Here is a 26,196-nt window from a genome sequence, read left to right as displayed (position 1 = left end):
GGCGGTCTGCTTTCAAAATTATGAGGAGGGAGATTACTTCTCCTCAGACACAGTCCCCTTCGGAGATTCCTCCTTCAGCACACGTGTCTTTACCTCATCACTTCCATCCACAGGACAGCAGGGATCCAAGTCCTCAGGATGTTCCTCAGGGTACTCCCCCCTCTTTCGAAACATCCCCAGAGTACCCCACTGAGGAAGTCCTTTGGAAGAGACCATGCAAGAGGAAGCATCTGGACTCCCCAGAGGAGTCCGTCATTTCAAATACTGACCTCGATAAAGCAGAAGGGTCCCCATGGTCACCTCGTGGGAATGTCTCCTTTGGAGACATCCTGGAAATTTTAAAACAGAGAGGTGACGGACAGTCCCTTGTCCCTTTCGGCCGAGGAGTTTGTATACCCTAAGGCCTTCGGATCTCACCTTTCAACCACTTGGGTGACACCACCATCTGACGAGCTTATTCAGTTAGTGTCTCGGAAGACCTGGGAGACCCCAGACTCCATAGAACCCACTCCTAGGAGACCAGACAGGTACATTACAGCACCCAAGACCAAGCCTTTCTCACCAAGGGAGTAGCAGTGGATGCCATGGTTGTGGTGGCTGCCACGAAAAAAGAACTTTCCGAGGCCACTTCCTCTATTCATCCTCCTAATAAGGATTCCAGGACCATGGATGGATATGGGAAGCGTGTCTTCTCGTCAGCTGCTTTTACACTACAATTACTGAACTATTTGACTCATTTCACCAGACTTCAGAGGGACCTGCTGAAAGAACTGTCAGACTCCCTCCTGGGAGCTGTAACTGATGCAGCGGCAGATAAGATTAATGCATAACTCGCTCCCCTCAACTTTGTAGTCAACTCGTCCATGAGACTCATTTCATATGCAGTAGATGGCATGAGTAGTGCAGTGGATTTGGGCATCTCGATTAGGAGAAAGGGCTGGATGTGTCTTTGCGATCTTGTGGAGACCTTTCAGTCTTCCTTTGTTAATGCTGCCTTCAATGGCTCATCTCCCTTCGGGCCCAAAGTAAAAGAAACACTAACCCAGTGTCAGCAGGGAAGGTAAGACCATGTCTGCAGTTGGAGTATGTTTTTCTGCACCCACCAGATGATTTCCAAAGGTCAGATGGATACTGGGAAGATGTGGTTTAGGAAATCTCAAAAGTTTTACCAGGACACACAGGGTGGTAGTTCCCCTGGGGACAGCGGGGTGGGATAATAATGGAAGACGCTGCACTCACAGCAGAGGAGGCCTGGAGAATCAGGCCTCCAGTGCATCTTTCTTTGACTGACCCTTTCAGGACTCCTGAAGGAGTGCCTGACTGCTCGCCTCTGGAGGTGGTCGGGGGAAGACTGTCACTGCACCTAGAAACCTGGCAGAAGATAACCAAAGACAAGTGGGTGCAGGACATAATATTCAGGGGGTATATCATTCCCTTTTCTCTCCCCAGTCCCTAAAACAAATCAGTTCCAGATGTTCTACCTAGTCAAAGGGAACAAGCAACATTAGAAATCCAAAAGTTGCTCAGAAAAAGTCATCCAAGAAGTCCCCGCAGACCAGAGAGGATCCAGAACTTACTCAAGATTCTTTTTAGTTCCAAAGAAAACAGGACTGGAGACCCATTTTGGATCTCGGCAATCTCAACAAATCAGTGAAGAAAGACAAGTTCTGGATGGTGACACAGCAGTCGATACATCCATTCCTGGAAAAAGACAACTGGATGTGCTCTATAGAACTTCAGGATGGATATTCTAATGGAAAGGTGATCCAGAAGGTTTTTGCGCTTCTAGCTAGGAGCCAGTCACTTCTAGTTTCAAGCTCTGCCCTTTGGTCTCACTACAGCCCCCATAGTGTTCACCAAATGCATGGCAGTAGAGGCGGCTTACCTGAGACGCCAAGGATTCTGGGTGTTTCCATATCTGGACAGCTGGCTCATAACCGTCCTGACCAGGCATCTTCTGCTACAAGCCAGGGACTGTACACTTCACCTTTGCTTCTTCCTTGGCATTGCCATAAATTACGACAAATCTGCTCTAGAGCCATCTCAAAGCTTAAATTTTATAGTAGCAGAGATAGATACAACCACACTGATAGCAAGACTCCCTTGTGACAGAGTGCATGATCTTTGTCTACATGTGAAACTGTTAATCTGGAAAACTCAAATCACTGCAAAGCAAGCACTACAGGTTTTGGGGAAGATGGCAGTATCTGTCGTACTTGTTCTTCTAGCTCGACTACATATGGGGATACTTCAGTGGTTAGTTTCCACATAGTGGTCAATCCTGGAATTACCAATGTCGCACAAGATTCTCATAATCAATTCCTGCAAAAAGGATCTCAAGTGGTGGATTCACTCTCCTTCTGTATCTCAAGGCTGTCCCTTTATCTGCCCTCAACCCCAAGCCATGGTGACTACAGATGCTTCCCAGGTAGGGAGGGGGCATTATCTAGGGAAGACGGTCCAGAGCACCTGACAGGAACATGAGGCTCACTTACACATAAACATCCTCAAGATGAGGGCAGCACTTTTGGCATTGCAGGCATTTCAGGACACTCTCCCTATAGTAACGATAGCAGTTCAGTCAGACATTATGAGGTAGTCTGGTACATAAACAAGGAGGAACCAGATCTTATCCTCTTTGTCGAGAAGCTGTAAGAGTTTGGCAATGGGTGATGTCCTCCAACTGTTTTCTGATTGCAACCTACATCCCGGGGAAATCCATTGTGATTGCAGATTATGCCCCCACAAGTGGTCCCTCAATCAGAAAGTTAGATTAGTTTAAAACCTTTTCTTGCTCTGAATTAGTTTTATGTTTTGTTGTGAACTAGTTTATAGTATTAGCTTAGCTATTTGTCAAACTAGGGTTATACTTTTGTGATACTTTTGTTACATTTTCGTTTCAGTTTCAGTTTAAGTATCTAGTCTGTAGTTTGTGCGCTGTATTATAGTACAGTCTTTTTAGTGAAGAGTGTAAATATTTAATTTTCAGTGTGATTTTTATAGGTTAGATAACTGGATTAGGAACCAGTTTTTTAGAATATATGGATGTATTAGGTTATTTATCATTATATTTATCATTATGTTTATACATACACATAAACTATATTTGGGAATATGAATATATGTGAAACCAGTTTGGTATTTGCATAATAATCTAAGCTAAAAATGTTTCAAACAGTTTTAATATGTTTTAAAATGTATTATAATACTTTAAATTATGTAATTATTTAATTATTGAATAATTTTGGCGCCACAAATGATTTAAAGTAAACTGTATTAGAGACAAATGGTTCTGATGAAATCTGGATATACCAGATGAAAGCGCTTAACCTGATATCTTGAGCTCCGTGTGTTTGCGTGTTTTATCGCAAATAAACTTGTGTGACATAAAGGAAGTTTTTGGTCTTCTCTGCCTCGAGTCTGGGGAACTGTTTCTGCCACCTATTGGATTCCTCAATCAGAAAGTAGCAGAAGAGATTTTCTGGAAATGGGGCCAGCCTTGCTGCAGTCTTTTTGTTTCACCCACCAATGCTAAATGCAGCAACTACTTTGCCCTAATCCCTACCATGGGGGAGCCACCAAGGGATGCACTTTTTCACAATTGGCCTCCAGGACTCGTATTCTTTCCTTCCAATTCCTCTGATTCCCAAATTATTACAGAAAGCCAAGTCTGTTGGAGATAACAATAATTCTGATTGCACCCTGTTGGCCTCATCAAATCTGTTTTCCCTTTCTACAGCCTCAGCTTTGGGGCAAACCATGGATTCTGGACCCGGCTCCAGATTTACTGACGCATCTGTCGATAATGGCACATCCCAGCTTTCACAATCTCAAGCTGACAGCTTGACTGCTCCAGTTCCCTTGATTGTGAGGTTCCCCATCTGTCCTCTCCGGTAAAACATATTCTGTTGTCTTCCCATAAAACCTCTATGCGTAAGTTATGCAAGAATAAATGGAATAGGTTCATAATATGGGCGACTGATAACCAGGTAGATCCCTTTTCTGCACCCATACATTTTATACTGGAATTTCTAACCAAACTTTTTCATGAATGTGTGGCTGCTTCTATTATTAGTCCAACTAGCAGCAATTTCAGATTTCCGTGTGGGAGAGAATGGCTCTACAATCTTGTCACACAGACACTGTAAGGGCCTTTTTGAAAGGAACAACAATGATTAGACCCTCATACAAAAATCCATCTCCTCCCTGGCATCTGAATTTCATTTTAGCAAATATCATTTGTTCCCCCTTTTAACCTTCAGTCACATGTGATCTAAAGTTTCTGCCTTGGAAAAACACTCTCTTTTTAGTGGCGATTACCTCAGCCAGAAGAGTCTCAGAGTTGCAGGCCTTGTCTTCCAATCCCCCTTACCTAATTTTTCATAAGGATAGAGTATCTTTATGTACTAATCTTTCATTTCTGCCAAAGGTTGTATCAGAAAGTAACCTAAATCAATCTGTTGAGCTACCAGTGTTCTTCCCTAATTACCAGAACAGAGGCGAATCCTCCCTGTATCTTCTGGACGTATATAGACAAATACATTTTTATTTGCACAGGACTCCGATTTCAGGAAATCGGACCAGCATTTAATTTCTTACTCCGAGACTAATACAGTTCAAGTCTCAAAAGTTACCTTATCTAGATGGCTCACTTTTTTTGTATATCCTATATCTACAGTTCTAAAAACAGGCCTCCTTCCCTTTCCTGTTAAAGCACACTCCACCAGGTCAGTAGCTACATCTGCAGCCTTTCAAGCAAGGTTACACTGGGACAATATCTGTGCCGCAGCTACGTGGACAAAACTGCATACCTTTATTACTCATTACAAATTGGATTTGGTCTCCAGGAGTAGATTCATTTGGTTCTGTGGTTCTGAGGAATATTCTTCCATGAGCCACCCAGGAATTAGGTTGCTTGGGACCTGGTCCCATCAGTGAGAATAAAGGCAAGATTGACAACAACACATAAAGAAGTTATGTACTTACCATAACGTTCCACATGTGTTATCCATCTCGACCTTTATCCTTACAACCCACCCTTCATGTCCCCTTCCAGAACTCCTGGAAGACCGAGTGGGCATTGGATTTATGGACCTCCATAGCCTCAGAGATACTGACATTGACCGCTAAAAGGCCATAGCTACTGCGTAGACTATTTTCTTTTCTGGGTGAGCAAACAAGATCTGAGGAAGTTGGGGAGCTGCATTATTGGTAGGGAAGGAGGCCCACAAGCTTTGCTGAAGACCTCGAGTTATTGGAAGGCCAAGACAGAACTGATGCATCGGATCCAAACCCATCAGTGAGAATAAAGACTGAGATGGACAACACACATGGAATGTTATGGTAAAGTACATAACTTCTTTTTTGTTTAATCTTGACTCTCCTGTGGTACAGGTGCGTTTGTGTGGATGAATGCTTAATTCATTTGCCTGCAATACTGTACTTTGTATGGGTAAGTAAAATGCAGCAGCCAAACGCTTTATTAGTTCTGCTTCACAAATCTGTGGGGTAAGGAGAGCAATATAGCCATTATATCAAGAGTAAAATGTTTCATGCTGCTATACCTGTAGTCTTTTTTTCCTTTGGTTTACTGTGAAGCATGACTGTGTCATGATGCTGATTTTTGTGCAGATGAATGTTGTACTCCTTTAACTGCATTAAGTGCAACATTATAGGCCATAGGCCAGTGAAGTACAGCATTTCAGATTATGTTAATTCAACCATACAAGTGTGTCCTCACTTGGAAAGCAACACATTTTTCTTTTTTTAGAAATAGCAATATGCTGCGTATTACTTCCATATGATTATTCCTTTTCAGTGAAGCATGTAAAACCATTTCCTTCATCCCATTACCCAAAATCCTAAATTGGAGCTCCAGGAGATGTAAATAACCTTTAAATAAATCTAGCCATTACTTCATTGCTAGCTAGAGATAACCATCAGTCTCCCTAAAGATCATGGAAATTATCTCAATGCCATTGAGGTGTTTAATATTGAACCAGATGCCTTCTTGCTAAGGGACGTCAGTTGCTCAAGCATTGATTGGCATGCTTACACCTCTAAAAATAGGTATACTCCACATCTCCTAGACTTTGGTTTAATACTTATGCACTAGAGAAAATTGTAAAACTACCCACTAGGCTCTAATGTCCTTGACCCGGTCCTTACCAGTCTAGCCCTGGCTGTCCCTCTCCCCCCACCATCTTCTCATCCCTGCTTAAATCTGATTGCATTTCAGTCATCTTGTGAGTGAGGTCTAGTGGTACCAGCTCATTTCCAGGGTAAACCTACACAAACCTCCTAGCTATCCCCTGCAAATGGATCAGATGAGAGGGCTGCTACATTTCCCCACCATTTTTTACCCCCCCAGATATAATGATGATTTTGGGAATAATCCTTCCTGATGGAGCTGCCATATTAATAAACTTTATCACAAACGAAGGAAAATTACAACTTTAAAAAAATCACATCATCTGCCTCAAGACCATACTTAAACATACTAGCAAGTTAATTAAGATCACTGTTAGAAAATATAAAGCAGACTAGTACCTTCAGGTCTCTGCAGATATTTCCTCAGTACATGAGAAAGTTAAGGATTAATGTTCAACTATACACCAAACTCATCTATAACAACATCACACATTCCAATCCCAGGGTTATTGCCAATTAAAAGATAAACTTAGTGCTAACTTTACCCAAGCTACTCACATTGTATTTCTTGTGCCTGAAAATTTAATTTCCCTAGAAATCACTTTGGAAAATGTCTTACAACCTTTGTCAAAAGCTAAAAATAATATTTCTATGGGAACAGATAGCATACAAGGCTGGGTTATTATTAGTGCCAAGTATGTACTAACTGAGCCTCTGTTTAAAATGTTCAGCCTCAGCCTTCCCACAGGGCTTATGCCTGATGCCTATAGAACAGTTAGTGTGACTGCTGTGCACAAGGGAAGACCCCTCTACAAACCCAGGTGATTATAGAACCATAAGCTTCACCAGCCGTATATCCACAGCCATGGGGCATATCACAACAGAACTCATTTATGCAGTTATAGGCAGCTTAACTGATGTAGACCCCAGTCAGCTTGGCTTTGTGAAGGGCAGGTATTGTTCTCTGAATGTAGTAAACTTATTTGAAAAAGTTCTAGAGGCTGTGTATTGATTACTCTGTGCATGCTGCTTATTGTGACCTAGCCAAGGCTTTTGAGACTATCCCCCGTGCTGGTATTATCAAACAATTAGGCAAACTTAATGTATTGCAAATTTGCTGTGCTATAGCTCCCAATTAGTGAAAGTTGCTGGTATCCTCACTGAACATAAAATTATAACTAGTGGGGGTGCCACAGGGATGAGTGCTAGGCCCTCTCCTCTTTGGCATTTATTTTGCAAATAGCTATGCAAGTATTCAAGAAGTGTGTTTGACCAAGTTTACTGATAAGCGCAAGCTGGACACTGTTATCCACTCATCCACAGATAATAAACAGCTCCAACAGAGGCTGGAATGTACTGAAAATCACAGGTTAAATGCAAACAAGTGCAAATACTAGTGTTTGGCAAAAAAAATCTGTTCCCTGTCATATAAGTGGTATTCTCTTCAAGCAGATAGTCATAAAAGACCTAGGTACTTAATATGGACAACTCACGTTTCCACAATAGTTACAAAATCCCTCTATCTGGCCAAATTAACTTCTAAGGGAATATCTTGAAGATTCAGAGCAGTCATCTTACCTCTGTAGTTTTCCATTAACTGACCCACCTTCAATTAAAATTACCTCTTTATGATGAAATCCATACGTATCACTGAACTATAAAGGCACCAATGATCTGTAACAAAAAATAAAGGCCACGAATCCGTTGATTATGCTAGTAGATTTAACACAACTGTTCTTGTACTGAGTTAGCCTATCAGCTGCTCGGAGTGACTTATCTCACTTTTCCAGTTTTGAAAGACCCAGTCCTGTTTGACCTATTTCTTTGCAAATCCCAGTGACTCTACAAATACCCATACTAGGTAACTAAATTGACACCAAGAAGTAAACAAGATTCCATGAAGGGATAGGTTCTTAACTCAACCTATCACCATCCTATGGAATACGTTACTACTGCATGTCAGGCAAAGTACTACTTTGTCTGCCGTTAAGGCAGATCTTGATGGTTAGATGAGTAGACACAAGTTTACACCAGGGCTGTCTTGTACAGCCCTGCTTGGCTTAGGAGGAGAGCACTATTAAGTGCTTATAAAGGGTGGCAAGAATATTTAAATGTGCCTACTTAATGTTGTATATGACGAGACATGTGCAAGAAAGAATTACTGCTTCTAAAAGATATGTGTCTATTTTTTCACTCTGTTTAAGTGATATTTAGCAATCTTGTGCTGCTCTTAGGTTGTAGTTTTTAACAATTTTCTGCAATAGCTGTGTTTTGTGACTATATCTCAGGGTTAAGTTCTAAGGTTTCTTTACTACTTGTTTTTACTTCTGCTCTGATTCAGTTTCCATTTTTTGTCCCACCCAGCCACCTAGTTGTTGTTCTAAAAACTTGATGGCTTTTGAGTTGCCCGCCTCTACTATAAATTTGATATTGGACACCTCCTCGTCCCATCGCATCAGCTCATTCTATTGTATACAGTGAGATCATTTGGGAAGGCCCACCCCCTTATTTTCTTAACCTTGAATTATCTTCTGTTTCCTCCCTTCCTGCTTAACTAAAACAAAAACACTTTATTCAGCTGCTTTTTACTGTCTTTGTGTCTCTTTGTATTTTATTATTTTATCTTGCATTTATTGCTTGTTCGGAAAGTGTTCAGTTGCATTTATTCTGCTTGTTAGTAGCCTGATTAAATTGTAATTGTTACTCTGTGTCTTACAGTTGGTTAAAGGACTTGGGCTTCAGGCCAGTTATTTTACATCAAGAAGGTTTGTGGTTTGCACTCTTGTGGGAAGAGGGTAGCCTCTGCCCTTCTGAGCTATGAATTGCTGGGTGATGGACTATTGTGCCTATTATTTTAAGTGTATTTGTTCCGGTTTAAGCACTTTAGTTCCAAACCAGTTATTTTACATTAGGAAGATTTGTGATCTAGACTCGTGTGCCAGGAGAGTATAGCCTACATCATTCTAAGCTGGGAATTGCTGGAGAAGGCTTATTGTGCCTGTTGTTCTAAGTATATTTATACTGGTGTAAGCACTTTGGTTCCAAATCAGTTACTTTACATTAGGAGGATTTGTGGTCTAAACTCTTGTGGCAGGAGAGGATAACCTACACCCTTCTAGCTGAAAATTGTTGGTTGAAGGACTATTGTGTCTGTTATTCTGGCTTAAGCACATGTGCACCAAAACTAGTTGTTTTACATTAGGAGGGTTTGTGGTCTAGACTCTTGTGGCGGGAGATTGAGGCCTACACCCTTCTATGCTGGGAATTGCTGCATTATTTAAACTGCTTTCTGCTGTTGTGACTGAGATTTTATGCACCTTGAATTTCTAGTACTTCTCCATTTCATAGCATAGGTTAGATTCAGACTCGCTGAATCTAGACTGTTTGGTATCACTTGAGCACAAAACCCAGCTCTTCACTGAGATACTGAAATATCTGAGGCATCCGTTGCTTCCAACTAAGTGCCTGCTTTTGCTCTAATACTACACTTGTGATTTATATTTCATTCCACTGTCTGTCACATTTTACTGTACACTGTACTAGTTCAGCTGTAGCACTGCCCGTTTCCAGGTTTGCTATTTCTGGGTCTGTTTTGCAACTTCTGAGCATCACCTTCAAGCCAATTTTGTTGGTGAAGGTCCTTCTGCATCATTGTGTGGGGAGAATGCTGTCTGGGTCTCATCTAATCGAGGGTTATTGGAGCAGAAAGACCATTCTGATTGGCAAGCTTGGGCTAAAAAGGTATTTTCTTTTATTTTAGCCCCATATTTGCACTTGTTTCCATGTAGCACTCCATTGTGTACCACCACTTAGTGGTGGTTATTGTTGGTGGTTATACACACAAGTGTTTTGTTTGTTAAATTTTCCATTAGCATGTTGCTTTTGGTCCTCCAGAGGTTTCTTGCAGTCCTGCTCTACTGTCAGGTGAAACACTAAGCCTAGCCTCAGAGGTACCAACACACCTCTCACCCAGTAGCCACTCCAAAGTGTGACCTCTTTTCCTGATCATATAAATTTACCTGTCACTGTGGACGGACAATTTCTTACAGTTCCTCCAGCCAGCTTGGTCGACATGAGCATGCTGAGCCAGTGTAACAACTGCCTCATATTTACTGACAACTCTTTAGTCCTAGTCCTCACAAACAGCGTGTTTAGGTGGGGGGTTAGTTTGTTCTGTAGTTCGTGCAAGACGCAGCCTGGGACACCATGTGGTCCCATTAATGCTGTGTTTTTGGCTTTTGAAAGGGCTGTTTTCACCTGTGCGTCTGTGATTTTTGGGGCACTACACTTTTCCAGTATTGTTGTGGGCCCTTTTGGAGGTGAGAGGGGGGTGACGTTTGCACTGAATCTATCTGCCAGGGTGTTGGCAATATCAGTAGGTTTAGTATATTTTCTGCTATTTTGCACTAGTTCATTGCATATCTGCAAGTTGCCACTTAGATTCTTAGCATAGCTAAAGAAGGCTTTGTGGCTATCTTTTGAATCCTTGGCTGTTTTTCTTTCGAAGTTAGCCTTGGATGATTTCATGAGGGACCTCAGTTTCTTACTGATACTGATCAGGGATGTCTTTCCTTCTTGGGATTTGCTTTTTTTTTTTTCTTAACTAGTTTCCTCCTTCTATTGTATAGCCTGTTTATTGCAGGGGTCCACCAAACTGGTTTCCTTCTCTTAGAGGAGTGAGTCTTGGTTTTGCTAGGGATGGCATGATCCATGCATCCTTGTAGGTGCTCGTAGAGTGCATTTGTAAATGTTTCTGCATCTTGGGCAGCATTACCCTTTAGCGTGGGGGCTGTGAAACATACCACCTCTGTCTTAAGTAAGGTGAAGTTTGCTTTAGAAAATTTTTTTACTGTTGTTTCCTTAGTTGGGGTGGTGGTGGGGTGTGGACATCCAGAGTGATTAGTTTATGGTATGATCTAACCAGTGACAGGTTGACCTCCTGTGTGGAACACCTGTCGCCCATGTTGGTGACGACCAGGTCAATTATGTTTTCACCTCTGTTAGGGGAGTTTACCAGCTGATCCAGGGCATTTTGAGTTGATGAATTCCAAGAAGCGCTGGGACTGGGAATTTGTACTCTAGTAGTTTTCCCAGTGAATGGTAGGGTAATTGAAATTGCCCAATATCAGGGTGTTTGGTAGGACCTTCATGTTTTCCAGTGACTCCAGAAAGGTGGAGTGGTGGTCCTGGATCCTGGAGGGTGATCTTTAGCAGGCCACAATTTGCATTGCAGATTTGCCCGATGTTAGTTGTACATGGATGATCTCAGAGGTATCATGCTGCGCCACTAACCTGGAGGTGTAGGTATCCTTGATGAATATGGATACACCCCCTCCTTTTGTGTTTCGGTCCATGTTCTGTGGCCAAAACGTGTGGTATGAGTTGTAGCCCGGTAGTGCTGGGGTGCTGTCTGGAGCCTTGAACCAGGTTTCAGTTACTGCACAGTTGTCGACGTTCTCCGTACTGAGGAGTGCTTCGAGAGCGTGCATTTTGAGATTTAAACTCCTGGCGTTGAGTAACATAACCCTCAGTTTTTTGTTAATTGTGCTGTTTACGGAGGTGGGTTTGACTTTTGAGCCTTGCCTAAAAAAGGCACTATGGGGGCAGCAAGAGCCTTGGCCAGTATTCGAAAGTTTAGGGGTGACAGGTGCAAGCCGTCTCTTGCGAAGCAACGCAGCTTGTCGAGCATGTCGTCCCAGGCTGACAGACACTGGATCCCCTTTGAATGACACCAGAAGCTTAGCCAATTGTTGAAATTGATAATTTTTTCTTTTTGCTGAGATATCATTCTTGGTGAGGGCAGGATGCTTCTCAGGGTCAGGGTCATACCAGCCTGGGCTACATGATCAGAGAGCTCTTCCATGTCTCTCTTTATGTAGTCCAGGGAGGTACGTCTCAGGTCATTCACACCATCATGAACAATGACAGTGTCATATTTGTACTTGTTCTGGAGTAACCTGAGTGCTTGTGTTACGTGGCGAATTCTGTCTCCCGACAGGCAGCGAACAGTAACCTTCTGCTTGTCCAGCCTAGTGAGTGGGATGTCAGTGTGCCTGACTATAGAGTCACCTATTACTAGTGTGTTAGGTATGTTATTTCGCCTTAAGGGCTGTGATTGTGCGGCACACTGATTTTGTGTTTTATGTGTTGTCTGGTTTGTGACGGGAAGTGCAGGTTGTTTGGATGTCTGCTTTGGAGGTCTCTGATGCTTTTACAGGTTTTTATTTAGAGCCTCCGAGTATGATTTTGTGCATTTATTGCCAGTGCTATTTTAGTAGGTCTGTGTGCGGCTGTAGTTGTGGTGCAAGTGTTAACCTTCTCCTCTTGACTGTCTGTTCCAGTTTTGGGTGGAGACAGCTTAGCTTCCAGTTTGGCTGTATAATTGCATCTCTCGCATATGTTAGTGTTTTGTGGTAGGAGGAGAGGGTTGTCTTTGTACATGAGGCAGTTGTAGCATTGCCTCAGGATACCCAGATTCACCAGCTGGACTGGAGAGTGCACCTGAAGTTGCCCTTTGGTCATGCCTGAATAGTAGGGTGAGCTGCTTAGTCACTTGGTTGGTGAGGGGTAAATAAAGAGCCTTGCCCTGCTGGGCAGTCAGTGTCAGGGTATATTAGTGCTTGCTGTTAGGTCTGAGCAAGTGCTGGGCTGTGTAAGATGTTTTGTGAGTGCTTAGGTCGAGAGTTAGACTAGTTTCAAGGGAAAAACTGAAGAGAGGACTTAGTGGAGCCGGGAATAATTTAACTATAGCTAACCGGCACTGCCCGGTGCGCAAAACCGTGCAAACGTGGTTTTTATAGTAAGGAAATGAAAGAGAGAGAAATTAGCCCAAAATGGCCAATAAACTACTAACTCTTGGGCTGGAACCACTCCTCCAGGGACAGATAGGTTGCTCAAAGCTCACCTCTCTCACAAGTGAACAGAGAAACTTCCTTCTATCCAAGTAAGGTATGAGCAACTCAGAAACTAGTATCACAGCCCTGAATTCAACACTAGCCTGAAAACTGGACTATACTAGCTTAGAAAGGCGGGAAACGAGGAATTTTTTTTTTTTTTTTGAAAAGATAAGGCACACACCATAAAAAAATACACTTAAAACAGCTTTAAATGACTACAAATGATCAGAAAAGGCTATCACACTTTAGTGTGTAGCCTACAACAATTAAACAAATTATTTAAACAAAAAACTTTTTAAAAGTGCAGGCAGTCAAATAAGTACAATATGTGAAAAAAACAAGCTTTTAAATCACAATAAACGCTGCAAAATCTGCGTTTAGGCAGAAAACAGTTAAGTACAGCAAGAAAGTACAGAAAACTGATACTTAATCACTCCAAAGTTTCTCTCCTAAGCTAGAAGGCTTGTATCAGTTTAAGGCTTTCTAGTGCTACCCAGTAGGTTAGTTACAGGAAAGATGGGAAACGAGCGCAGATGTGGTCTTTTAAACCAGAAAGTTGAAAGGGACCGACAAACTGTCCAAATGGTCAATAAACTACAATTTCTGGGCCAGGAACCTCTCGTCTCGTGGTAGACAGGCCACCTAGTGCTTACCACTCCCACTGATAAGCTAGAAGGCTTTCCTCCAACACAGAAAGGCTTGCGGGGCTCAGAGCCTTCCAACAGTCCTGGATACAGCAACTCAGTATCTGGACTAGGCTAGTTACAGGAAAGGTGGGAAACAAGCGCAAGTGCATCTTTTAAACCAGAACGTTGAAAGAGATGGAAGAAAATTGCCCAAACAGCCAGTAGCTACAATTTCTGGGCCAGGAACCACTCTTGTGGTAGGTAGGCTACCTAATGCTTACCACTCCCACTGATAAGCTAGAAGGCTTCCCTCCAACACAGAAAGGATTGAGGGGGGCTCAGAAGCTTAAAAAGAGTCCTGGAATACAGCAAATCTGTACATGGACTAGACTAGTTAAGGAAAGGTGTGGAACAAGTACAAACGTAGGCTTTTAAGCCAGCAAGTTGAAAGAGATGGAAAACCGCCCAAACGGCCAAATAAACTACAATTTCTGGGCCAAAACTCACTCTTCCCGTGGAGGATAGGCTACCTAGTGCTTACCACTTCCACTGATAAGCTAGAAGGCTTTCCTCCAACACAGAAAGGCTTGGGAGCTCAGAAGTTTACTAACAATCCTGGATACAGCAACTCTGTAACCGGATTAGGCTAGTTATAGGAAAGGCGGGAAACAGGCACAAGTGCGGCTTTCAAAGTAGAAAGTTGAAAGAGATGGAAAAAAAACTGCTCAAACAGCCAATAGCTACAATTTCTGGGCCAGGGACCACTCCTCTTGTGGTAGATAGACTACCTGATGCCTACCACTCCCACTGATAAGCTAGAAGGCTTCCCTCCAACACGGAAAGGCTTCGGTGGGGGGGGGGGGCACAGAAGCTTACAAAGAGTCCTGGATACAGCAAATCTGTACCTGGACTAGACTAGTAACAGTAAAGGCAGGAAACAAGAGCAAGCACAGGCTTTTAAATCAGAAGGTTGAAAGAGATGGAAAAGCTTCCCAAACGGCCAATAAACTGTAATTTCTGGGCCAGAATCCACTCCTCCTGTGGTAGATAGGTTACCTAGTGCTTACCACTCCCACTGATAAGCTAGAAGGCTTCTCTCCAACACAGAAGGGCTTGGGGGGCTCAGAAGCTTACCAACTGTCCTGGATGCAGCAAATCTGTACCTGGATTACACTAGTTATAGGAAAGGCAGGGACCAAACGCAAACGGGCTTTTAACCAGAAAGAGATGGAAAAACTGCCCAAACGGCTAATGAACTACAATTTCAGGGCCAAAACCCACTCTTCCCGTGGTAGATAGGCTACCTAGTGTTTACCACTCCCACTGATAAGCTAGAAGGCTTCCCTCCAACACAGAAAGGCTTGGGGGGACTCAGAAGCTTACCAACAGTCCTGGATACAGCAAGTCTGTATCTGAACTTGACTAGTTACAGGAAAGGCAGGAAACCAGCTTAGAATTTTCTTTCGTCTTTTTTGTTACAGAAAAGCAGCTAAAACAGCAGTAAATACAATTCAAACTGTAGTGCAGGCCAGCACAACCGAGTGTGTAGCAACACTATGGCAAATACCTTTCAAATAAATGCAATTAAATTAACAAATGACTAAAAAACAAGTGCAGAAGGCAGTAAATTAGAAGGCTACTAACAAGCAGTAATAAGTGCAGAGTAAGAGCGACTGAACAGATAACAGCATGCAGAAGAGCAACTAAGACAGTTACAATAAGAGCAGATGAATGAGATATATATATATATATATATATATATATATATATATATATATATATATATATATTTTTTTTTTTTTTTTTTTTTTTGAGGGAAGGAACAGATCAGGATTAAGAGGCTACAGGGGTTGTCCTTCCCAAATGTGCTCTTTGTACACAGTAGGAGTGCCTGAAATCAGAATATGATCTCAGTGCAGTCAGTTGAGTGAGCAAATGCGATGGACCCAGAAATAGTATCCAAATACAAATCTACAAGAGGGGTGGGCAATTTCAAAGCCACCAACATTAATACCAAAACAAGAACAGAGAGGATGGGTGGGGAACTAACTACAGAGAGAGAGCCACAACTTCAGTGGAGTTAATATTCAGTGAAAAACACAAATAAATAAATTAAATACAGCACAGTACTATATGCAAAAGAGGGACTCGCAGTGGTGGTGCTGCGGTAGCGTTGTCGCCTCACAGTAAGATGCTGTCCGGTTCGATTCTCAGCTAGAGCGTCTTCTGCGTGGAGACGTGCGTGAATGGGCGTACCTTCGTTGAAGGTTGTGTGTCAGAGCTGGTAACTCGGCACGTAAAAATCAACTACCAATCATTAGTGGACCAGAGTTCCGCTGTGGCGACCCCTAACCGGGAAAAGCCGAAAGACACAAACAAACTATATGCAAAAGAGCAGATAAAAGTGTACTTAAATTCACTTATACGTCCAGCTGATTTTAGGTAGATGTTCGCCGGCCAAAGTTCTGATATTAAGTAGAGATCACTCAAAATGTACCACTTATATAAGGCAAGACAGGATGTCAGTGATGAGCTGAAACTACCCCCCACTGCTATCAATGGCTACACAGAAATTCTAAAAAAATACTCTCTAGAGAGACAGCCACAACTTCAGCTGAGTTAATATTCAGTGAAAAACACAAATAAATAAATTAAATACAGTACTATATGCAAAAGAGATGATAAAAGTGTACTTAAATTCACTTATACATCCAGCTGATTTCGGGTAGATGTTAGCCGGCCAAAGCTCTGATATTAAGCTGCTAAAAGCTAGGAGTCTCAACATGAAACTGCACTCACTGGAAGCTGTCCTCACTTTGGAAGACGCAAACATTTGTGCAGTCATGGAGACCTGGTTCAAGGCTGTGGAGAGCACCCCAGCAATACCAGGTTACACCTCCTTCCACACGTTCAGACCTCAAACTAAAGGAGGCGGTGTATCTTTATTCATTAAAGATAAGTACACCTCCAGATTGATTAAACGGTATGATTCCCTGGAGACGCATCATTTGCAGTAACTGTTGGTAGGACATCTATTCAAGTCATTGGCAGCTACAAGATCCCCCTCCATGAATCGGGGCACCCATTCTGCCTATTTGGATCTACTTAAGTCTATCAAGATACATCCAAACACCATGGTTTTGAGCGACTTTACCCATCCATTGACTGGGTAAATTACACATGCTCTTAATTACACATGCTCAAACTCACTTGCCCAAAAGTTCCTTGACTTCATCTCCAGTGCCCGGAACCAGTTGGTTGACACCCCCACCAGGGGAGCCAACATCCTGGATATGGTGCTTACAAATAGGGGAGACCAATGTAGCACCCCTACTGTGAGGTCCTTCCTGGTGAGATCTGACCGCAAATCGGTCTCATTCGAAGTAACTGTCACACCTCACCCCCACCCCAAGCATCAAATAAACTAAAAAACTTCTCCAAAGCAGATTATAACCTCTTACTGGATGGTATAAGTAGCTTCAGTGCACCTCCTCCCTCAGATGGAACTGGCAACTATGCCGAGCTCTTACATCAGTGCTTTATACAAACACCTGTATACTTGCATTGACTCTGCATTACCTGATAGGACCAAAAGAAACTCCTCAAGGAAGAGCTAACCTGCCTGGTGGACAACTGCCATTAACACGCTTTACAATAAGACAAAGTAATTACTGCCTAAGACCAAGAGGGAGCAAGCCCTCCTAAACTGGAAACACTCCTTCCTCAGTATAAACAAGCAAATAAGACTTCTTGTGAAGTCCTCCAAAGCAAACTATGAACCCAGATTAGCTTCAACAAAGGACAACCACAAGGTATTCTACAGTTATATCTGTAGCCTAAAAGGAAAGGCCCAGATTTTTGCGGCACTGGTAGTTAATGATGCCACATATATACTGAGCCTGTGGACATAGCTAACATGTTGGCCGACAGGTTCTGTGAAAACTTCACTCCCTGTCCCCCACACGTACCCAGTGACATCCCTACCACCTGTCCCCTACCTTGTATCTCTAAAGAGCAGGTCGTAAATACCCTAAGGCCAAAAACACAGCCTCTATGGGACCTGATAGCATCCCAGGCTGCATCCTAAATGGGCTCCAGGCTGAATTAGCAACACCATTGGGTACTCTTTTCAATCATAGTCTAAGCACCGGCTTTGTAGCAGCTGAAGGGAAACCCCTGTAATATATAAGAGGAAAGGTTATGGAGGATTTTTTAGTTCTGAAGAAGCTTTGTTATTGTAACAAGGAGAAAGCGCACTCAACTGAAATTTGTGCTGTCTGTTTTTATGGTTATTGAAATCGACGGTGGAGTTACTTGTCTTTGAAATAAGTTTGGAATACATTTCGTGAAGGTTCCTGGTTTCTGCCTTGATCTGTTTTTGTTCGTGGTTTGGTGTTTCAATTTTTGAAGGGAAAACCACCCAATGTTATTCCTTTGCACAAAGGTGATGCGTCCAATGTCCCCTAGAACTATAGACCTATTAGCCTGACTAGCCTGATCTGCAAGTCCATGGAGGGAATCATCATGGACATTATCAACAAAGATGTAGGTAATTTCTAAACGCTTGATCCTACTCTGTTTGGATTTGTCAAAGGGAGATCATGCCTGTTAAACCTGGTAGACTTTCTTCGAGACAGTCACCAAAGCCCTGGACGAAGGGACATTTGTGCATACAGCCTACCTGGACTTAGCCAAGGCATTTGACACTATCCCTGACTCAGGCATCATTGACAAACTCGCCCAACGAGGCATCAACCCCTATATCGTTAGATGTGTCGTTGACTGGCTCACTGATGGAACTCGTATAGTCAAACTAGGGGAATCCACCTCCAACAGCAGACCTGTAACCAGTGGTGTTCCACAGGGATAACTCATGGGACCTCTACTGTTTGGAATCTATTTCTCTGAAATACAAGCAAAAACTAATCGTCTGTGGCTGACAAAGTTTGCTGATAGACTGAAAACTGGGAGCAGTCATAGAATCGCCAAATGATGGCAATATCCAACAAGAGGATCTTACACACAAATGATTGGTGCCAGAAATCATGGCCTTAAACTCAATGCAAAAAAAAATGTATTATCATTTGTTTTGGTAAAAGCGATATTCCTGCTAACTACCACATCAGTAGCAACACCTTAAGTACTTACTCAGTGGTGAGAGACCTGGGCACACAGGCTGACAGCAACCTTACCTTTGACCACCATGTCTCCATAGTAGTAAGAAGGGCATTCTGTATTGCTCTTCTCATAAGTAAGTTAAGGGCATTGCCTCCAGAAAAAAGTTATAACCTCCCTGTATGCTTCCCTCATCAGGCCAGTAATTGAGTACAACACCCCTTTTGGTATGTACCTTTCCATGCACCTGCAGCAATTGGAGAAACCATAAAGGTTCCTCACAAGGAAAATTCAAGGTCTTCAGCATCTGCCCTGTGGGGATCATCTGAAATCACTGTCACTTTTGTCTGTTTCATACAGACTACTCAGAAGTGATCTCTGCCTTGCATACAAGGCAATCTCTGACCCTGCTTTATTGGAAATGCTGCGTTTCTGTAAGTCAAGTTGTACATGGGTTACTCGCTGTAAAGACCTTAACCTGGTATGTGACATTAATAAAACCTGATGGAGGGACAGATTTGTCTCCCAGGTTGCCACACCTTTGGAACAGACTCCCACTTCATGTCAGACAGAGCACCTTTTTTGCCCTCTTCAAATGCAGTCTGGGCGATTGGATGGACCGTAAATTCACCCCGAGGGTTCTACCTGTGTCCTCTTGGACAGAGGCAATAGGTGCTGATCGTGGAAATAGTCTAGTAACCTCCTATGATCTTGTGGTCACTCGCCTGGCATTGTTCATATGGTGCTAGTCTTTGTGCAGTTGAGTACTGCATTCATTGTTCACTAGCTCTGGAGACTGTGTTATTTCAACTGAGCAAATGCACACTTGCAAAACAATGTAGTGCTCTGTAACAAAGCAAATCCCCTTGCATACTGTTAATGTTTAAACCCAAATGCTAAGCTACTTCATTTTGCATTCTTACACACCGTATTTTTAAATACACCACTACAGCATGCACATTGAAATTTGCTTGTACTGTAATACTAAAACAGCACACTGCTTATTCTCATTCATACCATACTTCTTTACCTCTTTTCAGTGACTGCTGTGAGAACACCACACAACTATATATTCGGCTAACAACACAGCTTTACCAAATACTTCACTGTCGTTGCAGTGCAAATGAACACTTGAAATTTACTTTTTTATCTTTTATTCTTATCAGTTCAGTTTTTGGCATCTGAACTGCCTGCAGAATTAACTAGTTTGTATTGTTTTTTTTTTTTTTTTTTTTTTTTTTTGTGATGGGAGGGAGGACTTGGGTATAGAAGTCCAGCAAAACTAAGGCATATGAAGCATTGCAGTCTTTTCAAATAAAAAGTCTCCATGACTACTCAGAAACCTTTTTTGATTTATGAGTAAGGAGAAGGCAGCAAGTTCTGTTTTGGCACCCTTGCATGTTTCTTTTAATGGTGCCATCCAGTTTCTGCATTGGTACCCTCGCCTGTCTAGTTAGTACGACTATTTGCTTTTGTAAGTGAAATGTTCTAGAACCATGGAACTAAAGACACCACTTACTATGCCCTAGTAAGCATTTAATAATTAAGCAATAACCGAAGACGTGGTGTGGTATATTGAAGATTTACCCACAGTTGGCATGATTTAATCACAAGGGCGAAGCCCGAGTGATTAAATAAAGCCAACCGTGGGTAAATTTTCAATATAGCACAACCACAGAGTAGGTTATTGCCATTATACAATGACATTATTTAAGAAAAAAAAATACTTGCTTTTCTTTAATAATGTGTTTGTATAACGGTGCATTACTGTTCCTCCGCCGGTAGTATACTGCTTCCTTGTGTTGATGTACTGCGTATGGGACTTGCGTTCCCACACATACCCAGTACATCAATGCTTTGAAACGGAAGCAACGGAGAAAAGAAAGGCTCCATTTTTTTCTTCTTTTTTTTTTTATTTATTTAAAAAAAAAAAGTTTTTGGACACTTTATACCAATGGAAAAAAATCCGGGTGACCGGACTTTTTTCCGTTGGCATATTGTGGGATTTACAACGGGCATGCTGTCCAATCAGCGTGCACGTTTTGGACTATTAATGGGGGGGTCATTGTATAATTGTAAGCATCACATCTGTGTCTAGCAAGTCTATTTTCTGGCTTAATTGTATTGTAAAGTCCTTGTTTATCACTGTACATTTTTGAGGTTTGTGCTGAAACATTTTAATTTTGTAGGGTGTAAATTGCCTGTTTTCTCAAGACACCTTGAAAAAGGCTAAGTAAGGCAGGGAGCTGTTGGACTGTTAAGCATGTAAACCCTTTTTCCCTGTTAAGTAGGAGAAGCAGCTCTCTGCATGTTCCATTTAACTTCTCTGCATGTAATGTTTTGTTGTGTGTGACATACAGTAATTGAAAATGGCACAGTTTAAGCTGTCCTTGTGAATTATTTCACAGTGTTGGTGACCCTTCTTAAACCGGCCAGCCTTTTAATTATTTTTACAAATATAGATGTAATAACTTAATGAGGGTAGACACCAGCACCGTAGTAACTCCTTTCTCAGGCTGAAGTTTGTATTTGCATGTTAATTTTCAGCTAGTATTGGCTAGTTATAGCTGACTTTTACAGCATTTGTAGGATGTGTTGTTTTTAGCTCTGCCTTCCTTTTTATAGCAGTTTACATTTGCTCTTTTAATTTGGTTTTGTATAACAAGGGAGGATTTATGTGTGTAGTATCCAAGCAAATTAAACTGTGTTCTGTAGTAGACTTTGTCAGCTAAGAAATTTGCTGGAGTACTGAATTATAAATGAAGGTGAAGTCTTAATTTTGTAAATAATAAAGTATGTTGCTTGGGAGCAATGAGTTATGACAAATCCTGACCATGAACTCAGTATGAATGTTCATTGCATGTGGCTGAATGAGATTCTGAATATTTCTGTGTGTCTTTAAGATCCTATATGATTGGCTGGACTTGGAGGTGGAGTTACAAGCTTTCTGGTGCATTCTTTTTAATGTTTTAGCTTTCGGAACGGGGTTGTGGTTACAATTTCACTATCAGTAAGTGAAACACATTAAGGAAGAATGTTTTTTATCTTTTTTTTCCTTTGTATTTGTTGGACTTGGAATGCTGAGCTTGAAGTGTGTATTTGGGTGGTTTGATGTGTCATTACAATTTAGAAGTGGAACATATTAGAAAGTGTGTGCGTTTGCCACATGTTGACTGCTTCTGTGTAAAATGTTTGAATGTCAAGCGGCATAGATTTAATGAAGTTACTTCCGCTATATGTGAGTGGTGAGGTCATTTTATTTATTTATTTTTTGGAATATTCAATTTTTTTTTAAACATGACATAAGTGACAAAAAGGGTACATACACAGTTCTGTTTTACACACAACATCGCTTGCTTAATTTCTTGCAACTTCAGAATATATAGTGTAACTTATTTTTGCTAAGCGATACCATTCTCCACATAGTCACTGTCACCATATGCTTAAGCTTTCACAGGCATTTATTATGTACTCATTTTTTGCAGTACTGCAGGAGGAACCTTTGTGCTTTTTGCAGGACTGCTTTCAATTTATCCATTTCTTCTTTGAAAGAAGCAAGCAAGAAGCAAGTTTCAGAACAGTGCACAAATGTAGATGGCATTAGTATTTCAGATGCCTGTTGTCCTCAACTGACATGAAGTCACAGGACGTACTTTGAAGATTACTGTTCACTGAAAAGGAACTGACATAAGAAGAAATCTAGGCTTATAGAAGGATGGGTTTAACCTATGAAGTAAAGCATAGAGTAACATTGAGGTGTTGGAAAATTTTGAAATGCTGCAGGATTTATTAGACTGCATTAGTAGTTGTTCTTGTGCAAAGTAAGATTTATTGCTTTTAAGTAATAACAGAAGATTATACAGGAAGATGAGACATTATGAAGTTCATAGGTGGTTACTAGGCTATCGGCCCAGGAGCCACTTTAAGCCTAGCCAAAGTTACCCAGATTTACCAAAATATTGCAGATGTCAATATTCTAAGGAGTTTTACGATTATGATATAGGCTTGTACACATCAAGCATTCAGAGGCTGCCCCTGTCCATTAAGGACATAGGTAGTCAAACCAGGGGTAAATTTGCAATTTCCCATCCATTGGTCCAAGTTTCATTTGAATAGGGTTAGGGATGAGTCTTGCTTCACATTGATGGGAAGCCTGTTCCAGGGAAAAGGGTAAGCTTTGAGACGCGTACCTGTCCCTACAAGATGAACGGTTTGTCACAGACTATATTTAGGTCCTTAGATTGGGTATTTCTGGTATTTGTGTTTGGGATGTGCAACAAATCATCAGTAAGGGATCATAGGTTGCCTTGTGACCAGGCTTAGATTGCCATGCTGCAGTCTGTAGGAGGCCAAGTACGAGGAGAGGGCTTTGAGACGGTCCATCTAGGACTTGTTTACTCCCTGTATTCTTTTTGTGAGGTAACAGCTTGACAGGCCATAGAAATTCAAGTTCCTTGTCAGGAACGTGCTGAAGGATGCATTGTACTCTTATTATTGGTCTCATGAGAGCTGGTGTCATCCAGACTTTATCATAATGAGAAACTAGGGAAATATTTGTATGGGTGTAAACTACAGCATGGAGACCTCCTATGGAGACTGCAACCACTTCTATACATTCATTCAAGTATATGAATTTTTGAATGACTGATCATGACAATTTTTAAAAGGATGCAAATTTGTATACCCTATATAAGGCAGCTGCTCGGACATATCCTTGGGAGAGTAACTTCAGCACCAACGAGAGAATGCTTCTGCTTTACCGGGCAAATCAAGCATACCTTGTGCGGAGTGTAGTTCAGGAGACTGGTTACATGATGTGGGTACACAAGAGCACATCAGAAAGCTGCAAAAGGCTCACACTGAACAGTAAAGACCTAGCTGGGAGAGGAGAGGACACAAGTCAGACTTGAGGGTAACTCCTTTGATCTGCAAATGTTCAGTTTTATGCAGAGTATTATGGGTCCATGGAAAGGACTACTAGAGCGGGTGATGGAGAGGGAATCCCCAGAGACATTCAGGAATTCATTCAGACATTCACAGTAAGGGTAGATTGGGTGAAGACTTGCCAGTGCCTGTTTCCAAAAACCAACAAAAAAAAAATCAATTCTGTTTCTACAAGCAGGTGGATGATGGGTGTAGATTTCCTTCCGAAATGGTACTGTACAGTATCTTCAATTTGGAGAGTGCCCGTTGTTTAGTAAATCATAAATGTGGGTATGGTTTCAAACAGAATGTTTGCTATAGTCATGTGATAATACTAAAGCTTGATTGTTTTGCTGATATTTTTCTTCATATAACTTTAGATCCGAAATTGTCTTTTCCATCCAGCCTCAACCTGTGGATTATTGGATCTGATGCCAGCCTATTTTCAGAGACTTCGATCTAGGAGATTCGCTTATTCTAACCAGAATACACAGCTCCCCAATCCACCTCAGATTTCATATGCTTCCTTTGGAGACTGCAGCGTGATCAACGAACTCTGTCACTGTACAGTTTTAGAATCAGGATTTCAAGATTTTTTTACCTTTCTCTACCCTTTTTAGGTTTAGCTTCATTTTTGTAAGTTAGTATAGCTTTAGTGTAGTGTTCGTAGTCCTGTTTTGAGAGTGTGGTGTGTCTGGGCATTCCTGCCATTTTCTGTCATTAGCCTTTTATTCTTTCCTAGTATAAAAATAATTCCAATTTGCTAGTGTAGTTTTAACAGTGGTGTTCCTTTTATTGCTGGTCTTTAGTTTGATAGGTAGGTAGGGTGTAATACTGTGCTTGTGTTTGTTGTCATCATACTTTTACTGTTGTGCTCTCCATACCTCTCAACTTCTTAGAACAAGAAATCTGGACAAAACCATCAATAATGGGGGGACAAAGGCCCAAAAATAGGGGCACTTTTTAGCCATTGCTCTTACAAACTTAGAAAATTTATAGAATAGTAGGTTTTGCATTAGCATGACTTTTCTGAAGAGTATGAAGTCTGAAACTCAAGTGTCTGTCATTATTTTCTGACTTCAGTCCTCAATGATTTGCCTGAAAACCACAATTTTATGAGAAACGGACCAAAATATGAGGCAAAAATCTGTACAATTCAGAGATATGCTCTCCTCATTTTAGGATGGACAAAGAAAAGGAGAAGGAGAGAGGGTTTAAATGTGTAGCATGTGGTCACAAGCTACCACCCCAAAGCATGTAAGAGCCATTGCAAGAGGAGACAAATGGATTACCTCAAGGAATCTCTCACATAGGACACTGACCTCGAATGGCAGAGCTCCCTCAGATCCCCCTGCGGCAATGTTCCTTCAATAGTCTCCTAGAGTTATTACGCCAGCTAGGGGATGGACTGCTGAAGTCCCTTCCCTGGAGAAGTTAGTGTTTTTGGAGGCCTTTGGTGTGGGCCATCCATATTCTGAGTGGTCCTCTCTCCAGACACCCTTATTGATCTGATGTCCCAGAGGGCATGGAGAGAACTAGATGTGGTGGAATAAGTTTCTGAAAAGCTGGACAGGATTTTGGCACCACCTAAAGACCAACAGCATTGGAGTAAGGGTCTATTGTTAAATGCGATTGTGGTGGTTACCACCAAGAAGGATATTTAAGAGAAAATTTCTTGGTCCATTCCCTGACTGGGAGTCTCTGACTTTGGACCGCATGAGAAACTATGCAAATGCCTCAATGACTTTTTGTGTTGAGAGCCATTACTTTGCTTATTTGACAAGGCCTTTAGTGAGACCTAGTATTGGAAGTGTTGTCAAATGTAGCAAAGACACAGCAGTCCTGGATGTGCAAGAAACTCTTGAGAGGCAGTTGTCTACAGTGCAATCAATTATGCACTTGTCTTTACGTTTGTTTTCCAGTGTGGCTGATGGCACGTCTCACTCAGCAAGCACCAGCATTGCTATGCACTGACATGCCTGGATGTGCTTGTTTAATTTTCCATAGTGCTTTAAAGCATCCATTTGTCAGTGCCTTATTCGATTCTTCCTTGTTTGGCCCAAAGGTCAAGGACACAGTGACTAGGAGTGAACAGAACAGGAAGACTCTGTCTGCCATCGGAGGATGCTTTGCCACCCGTCAGCATTTTTTTTTTTTTTTTTGAGGAATGGGGGGGTAAGAATCTCTTTCATAAATCACAGCAGCCTTTCCAAGATGCTCCTGGTGAAGGTTCCCTTTGTGGTGAGGGGCGGGGTAACCACAATGAATGCCTTCCACATGGCAGAGGCAGTTCATTGAGCTTTCTCCGGGAGGCCTTTTCATTGTACCTGAAGGGTTGCCTGGCTGACGGTCTGTGGAGGCAGTCAGGGGTCACATAGCTGTCCACCCAAAAGCTTGGGAGGCCATCATCTTGAAGTGTGAGTGTTGGGAGTCATATCCAGAACCTATACAATTCAGTTTCGTTTTTTTTTTTTTTTTTTTAGTTC

The 26,196-nt window shown here is 41.9% G+C and overlaps 1 protein-coding gene across 5 annotated transcripts in view; it reads left to right on the top strand.

The window, feature by feature from the left end:
- Window positions 1-26,196, top strand: part of SUOX (sulfite oxidase) — a 308,330-nt gene that overhangs the window by 97,694 nt on the left and 184,440 nt on the right. The window contains exon 1 of one of the 5 annotated variants that reach the window (XM_044083757.1): window positions 21,746-21,797. The exons of the other annotated variants lie outside the window; for them this stretch is intronic. The gene's annotated coding sequence lies outside the window, so the exon portion shown is untranslated. Of the gene's footprint in view, window positions 1-21,745; window positions 21,798-26,196 lie in introns of those variants that run through there. 5 annotated transcript variants of the gene reach the window in all.

Source organism: Protopterus annectens, chromosome 9.part0, assembly GCF_019279795.1.
Source record: "Protopterus annectens isolate FY-2018-M chromosome 9.part0, PAN1.0, whole genome shotgun sequence".
NCBI lineage: Eukaryota > Metazoa > Chordata > Ceratodontiformes > Protopteridae > Protopterus > Protopterus annectens.
Note: the sequence above shows the minus strand (reverse complement) of the source record. Positions and strands in the feature narration are given on the sequence as shown.